The following is a 6,000-nucleotide window of genomic DNA, read 5'->3' as shown; positions in this document are numbered from 1 at the left end:
ACGTTTTTGAGAAAACTTTTTGGGAAAAGCAGTATTTATTTTGACAGCCCATGTGGTTTGAGTGGTAGTGTATGCGACTACTGGTTCCAAAATCTCGGGTTCGACTCTCGAGTCGAGCAAGTGCTATTAGGTTTTTCTTTATTTGTCTTAACTGTTAATGTGTCCCATTGGACAAAAGCCTCCCCTCTTTCCTACCAAATCTACATTTCTGTAATTACAGTTTCAATACTCTTAATAGCAATCTAGAGTTTGGTGACATGCCCGGTACAGATCAATATATTTGCCACCTAATAAATGACACCAAAAAAGGTAGGTGTCTTTTCATATTATTTTGTCTTTGGGTTTAACAGACGTTATGTTACAAGTAATAATGTCCGTATATAAAATACATTTATGAAAATATTTTCAAGTAAAACGGTACTGTTGATGTAATAAACAGCTGTAGTGAAATGTCGACAGATTGTCTGAGTGTCCAAATTAGGTGATACACTTGTATGAAACTGGTACAGACCACTCGGTGGTCTTTACTGTTGCGTCATGCTGTAACTCTTCGGACAGATGAAAGGAATACAGAGAGATAACTTCTTACTTGAATTGACAAAACAAAATCACTGAACTTAATCAAAATTAAATAACTATAGATTTAAAATTTAAAACCCCCGATTTTTTTTCATACCTTTTATAGATTGCCTAGTTAGGTTAAGCCGTTCTAATATTCCCACCACCAACTTTTTCATCATACGAAGCTATTTGAGACCCCATCCGAGTAAATTTCCTCTCCTCCCTTCACTTTCACCCCCTACAACTTTTTAACAGCTCATCCGATTTTCATCAAACATGTCTAAGAACACTCGCACATAAGTAACCTTTAACACAAAAAAAAACTAAAATGAAAAATCGTGGTGAATCCCGCACGCCTAAGAGTTATTGAACTTACATATCTACCACAGCTGTGGTAGATATGTAAGTTCCCTAACCCGCACTTGTCCGTAATAGACTTAATGTAATGTAACAATTTTGTCCTTCGGAGAGGAATTTTTAGCCCAGCAATGGGACTTTAATTAAATTAATTAATAAATAATTTATTACTACCACCTTTTACTACACCTAAAAAGAGACTAAAACCAATTGGAGGTTTTAGTCTATTTTTAGGTGCTACCTTGTCTAAATTAAAACTAGATCGACCAATAAAACACGGTCATTATCTAGTATGACCAAATACCAAACACCTAACAAAACTGCTGGTAGCAGTTATTTAACTATATTGCTTTGCATACCTCGAAATCAATCAAGATCCAATTAATACTAAAACAATTATTGCAAGTTCGCAACCTTCGAAATCTCATGCACAATGCACATGCTAACTTGGCAAGGTGAACCACATACATACATAATATCACGCCTGTTATAGCAGAAGGTGTAGACAGAGGTGTATATAGAATACACCCGCGTTTTGTCATTAAGAATGTTAGTCCCATGAAATAGGGGGCGAGCCTATTGGCAATATATTGGGCACGTTACCAAACTTCGGACTGCTATTGAGAATATTTTTTAATTATTATTATAAGCCTGTGTCGTCCCTGTGCTAGGCTGGTTTTCAGCCTATCTCCGGCAGTCTGATTTAATTCTGGGGTGAAGGTGTCAAGTTCGTGTCTCCATCTTTTACGGGGTCTACCTCGACGCCGTCATAATGAGAATAATAAAAATAAATTAGAAAAAAGCCAATAGCACTTATTTCGACCTGGAATCCGAATCCGGGTCCTCGTGGTCAGCAGTCGGATACACTACCTACCTCGCAACAGAAGCAATGCACCAAGGTGAACCACATTGTGCGAAATGTCGTCAACTGACGTTTTGATTTATAAGAACTACTTGATTTACTTGTTTGCAGCTGATTTAAGAATGATTTGATTATTTTTAACTCTTACAATTTCGGTGTCAAGGTGTTTGATAATAGTGTCTTCGAAGATTTATATACGGAAGTTTGACATTAAAGCTTGGTAACAATAATGTCAAATGCAACTTTGTTGAATGTCAGTCAGGTTGGATAAAAATTAGAGCAACATTAACTATGTGTGATTCTAGACTGATATTATTATTTTTACTTTCTGTTTATAATCAACATACAATAATTTGTGCAATGTTACTTTTAGAGAAGTATGTCAAAATGTTGTTCCGGGTGTTATAGTAATGGAAGGAATTTAATCAGTCATCCTAACAACGATTTGACAAGGTAAAAAAGGGAAATGTCAATTAACACTAAAATTTTCATGTCTCTTTGAATTACTGACCTTGTTTAAAGACCAAAGTAATTTATTAAAAGAAATAAATCAACTTAATAAACGGCCAACAAAAGAAAACGACACAAACACTAAAACCAAAGTTATTATCATTGAAAATTTCACACTTAAACTTAATGATACACAAAAAGAAATGAATGGCAATCATTTTGACGGTATTTCAAAGAAATTGTTGGAGAAAGTGCGATCAATGAATCACGCAGTTTGCTAGTGACCTTTGAAAACAGGTGGAGTTCCTGCCACCTAGTGATGCAAACAATACATCGATGTATCAGAAAGAGACATCTCTGCTTACTATAAAAAAACGGCAAAGTATTGTTGTGTTTACATTTCTCTGGAAAAAAATGTGACATAATAAAACTGGCTTTTACGTTTTTCTTTCTTGTACATAGACGTTCAATGGTGTCAATATGATGCACTAGCAATTAAATAAATAAATCAATTCTCCCAATAAAAAGTTATGAGTTTACAAATTCCTACTGTTTTTCAACTCAAGCAACTAGGCTTCAAGCGCTAGATAATCTGATTTCATTTATAAAATTCGATCAACTTACGTACACTAAATGTAGAAGAGAGATAGATCACGATGTTTGATGCATGCGTGAGGAAGACTTTAACCTTATACTGTTTTTTCGAAAATATGTCCATCGATGACCGATTCCAGTGTTAGCATCCCTACTGTCACGAGATTGTTGTATATGCACTGAATCAACTGTTTATGCAAACGATAATGATTCAGTGAGGTGAGTGACTGATGTTTCTTGTATATTAAAATTTATATTTGCTTTCTCATTTTTATGACGACCTTATATATTTTTAAGTGCATCGTAAATGAATTTTGTTACTCAGAAGACTTAACGAATGATTAAATCACAGTCATTGCCAATTAATCTTTAGCCCAAATGAGAAATACGGTCTCCTCAATCAGTGCTGACCGGGCTATGAATTTTAGGGTAATTCTTCCTAATTGTATACGAGTTAGAGTACCTTTCTGAAGATAAATAAATAAATAATGTCATTGGACAACCTACAGTAACACACGGTCATTTCTTGATTTCAAACTAAGCAGAACTTGCACTATGGTAATCAAATAACTGATAAACATACTTATATATTATACTTCTAAATACACACTTATATAGATACATTAACATCCAGGCTCAGAACAAATACTCGTGCTCATCACACAAAGATTTGTCAGGGTGGGATTCGAACCCATCACACGTGGCGCTGCGGTTATTGCGGCGAGGTGATCACTTTAGCCACTGCGCCAAACGTGCAGTTTAGATGATATAATATTTACTTGTCACAAATGACATATAGTTCCATCAGGTCGAATCAAGAGCATGAAATAGCTTTACTACAAGGTTAATTATATAAAAGAAAGATAAATTGAACAGATACAAATATAAAGAAGCATATAAGTTAAACATTCTAGGCCACGCCTACTACCGGAATTCATTCTCAAAGTATAATATATTCAGTCAGTAGTTGCAAACATTAATACACTTCTCACTTACAATTTATATCTACCATAATCCGACAACTTAGTAGAGATGCTTACCACGCATTATTTATCTAGATTATAATTGAAGATTCTGTGTATTCACGAAATAAAATAGCTGTATATAGTCTACAGTCAGCTGTATAAGATTACGTGATATATATCTTTTTTTCCTTAACTCATTACTGTCCCACTGCAGGGCAAGGGTCACCATCCAAAGTGGGGAGGGGGCTAGGCCTCGAATCCACCACGCTTGCTAAGTGAGGGTTGGGGACTTTACGTGCCCTCACTAATGTATTAAACAGGCATGCAAGGTTTCATCGCGATATTTTCCTTCACCGTTAAAGCAAGTGATAATTATTTCTAATACACACTATGATGATCTAAATTTTGAATGTCGTATATTTTTATCAACATTGAACCTAGCATACAAGGCTCTCTACAAATTTGTTGCCTATAGTAACGATTACCGTCGGTATTACCCGAGGCTTTCACGGTAAACCGGTACTCTTTGCTTATTGGTACACTTCCTGCACTAAATGTCGACCCATATCCGCCTACATAGTACCTTATATACTATATGCAAGTCCAGTTTGATATATTTGTATTATCTAATGTTGAATGGTAAAAAATCTGCGCCGGTTTCGTGGGCGTCAGCTCATTGTGATAGTTCGTGTATTAATTCCTGTCATTGTGATATTGATAGTGCGGTTTGAAATGATTTTGATACTTTAAGATAATCTTAGATCTATAATAAAATTTGTGATTTTGTTGTCAAGTATATTGTTATAATGAAGTCTGGATAGAAAAAAATATAATAAATAATTTAATTTATGCAGTAGTGCTGAGCCAGATACGCTTCTAAGCGGATTCAAAAAAGGACCAGCGTTTTTTAGTTACGATCAGGTATATCATTGGACAATTTACAAATTTTGAACCCACCACACACGAAACTTCAAAAATTGTAGCGACCACGACAACCACTGCATCTAACGTGCAGATTGTATAAACCTGAATCTAGTCCCACTGAGTATCGACAATTTAAAAAGGAGAAGAATATAAAACTCCTTAATTAATTTAATATTTAAAATATTTAACGTTTTACCAGTTTTATTCAATCTTACAGGTGTTACAGGTTGACCTAAGACTATAATTCTGACACGATCTTTTATAGGATTGCGGAAACAGGTAAATGTTAAAGGAGTTCACTCAAAAGTGAATGTTGTCAGTGAACCGCATCGAGCTGAACTTGAAGAGAATACTTAAAACTAAAATATTATGAACAAAATGATCTCTTTCACATTTTATATCGATGAGTCATGAGGCATAATTGAAACAGATTTTACGGATTAATTCTTGATTTTCCCATATTTTAGTAATTTTTAATGCAACGAATTTATTCAATTTTCTGTTTATTTTTAGTAATATATATATCAGCTTAGCCTTTTTTCCAAGCTATGTTGGAGTCGGCTTCCAGTTTCACCGGATGCAGCTGAATACCAGTGTTTTACATGGAGCGACTGCCTATCTGACCTCCACAACCCAGTTACCTGGGATAACACGGTACCCTTCGGTAAGACTGGTTGTCAGACTTTCAAGCTTCTGACTACTGTTAACGACTGTCAAAGATCTTCGAAATTGACAGCCGGGACCCACAATTTAACGTGCCTTCCGAAACACGGAGGAACTCGATATGTATAAGATGGTCACCCATCCACAAATCAACCTCGCCAAGCGTTGCTTAACCTCAGAGATCGATCCGCGCGGCTGTTGTTAACTAAGCCACTTGTTAACTAGGTTATTTTTAGTAATGTAATAAATAATAAGTTATGTTATTCAATGAAATTGAAACATTATTTTTATATTGGTAAAATCTAATCCGAAAGACAATGGAAGTCATGAGGAAAGTATGGTTTTTCCCAGAAGTAGGATGACGTAGGCTTGCATTCATACTTTTATTTAATCTTACCTATTATATCGAAGGTATAGGTATACAAGCACACGCTTTTTGCATTAAAATTGGGCAATATTTACTTTGTTCCCATGGAGGGAGCGCTCTAACTGCCACACTCCACGCACATTGCCAATCAAATGCTATAGTAATTATCTACTTCAATTTCAAAAACTAGGCCTCAAAAACAATAAGATCGTGTTCAATTGGTGTCATTCAGGGGTCAATTCTATCGCCATACATCG

The sequence above is a fragment of the Anticarsia gemmatalis genome, chromosome 8, assembly GCF_050436995.1.
Source record: "Anticarsia gemmatalis isolate Benzon Research Colony breed Stoneville strain chromosome 8, ilAntGemm2 primary, whole genome shotgun sequence".
NCBI classification, from domain to species: domain Eukaryota; kingdom Metazoa; phylum Arthropoda; class Insecta; order Lepidoptera; family Erebidae; genus Anticarsia; species Anticarsia gemmatalis.
Note: the sequence above shows the minus strand (reverse complement) of the source record.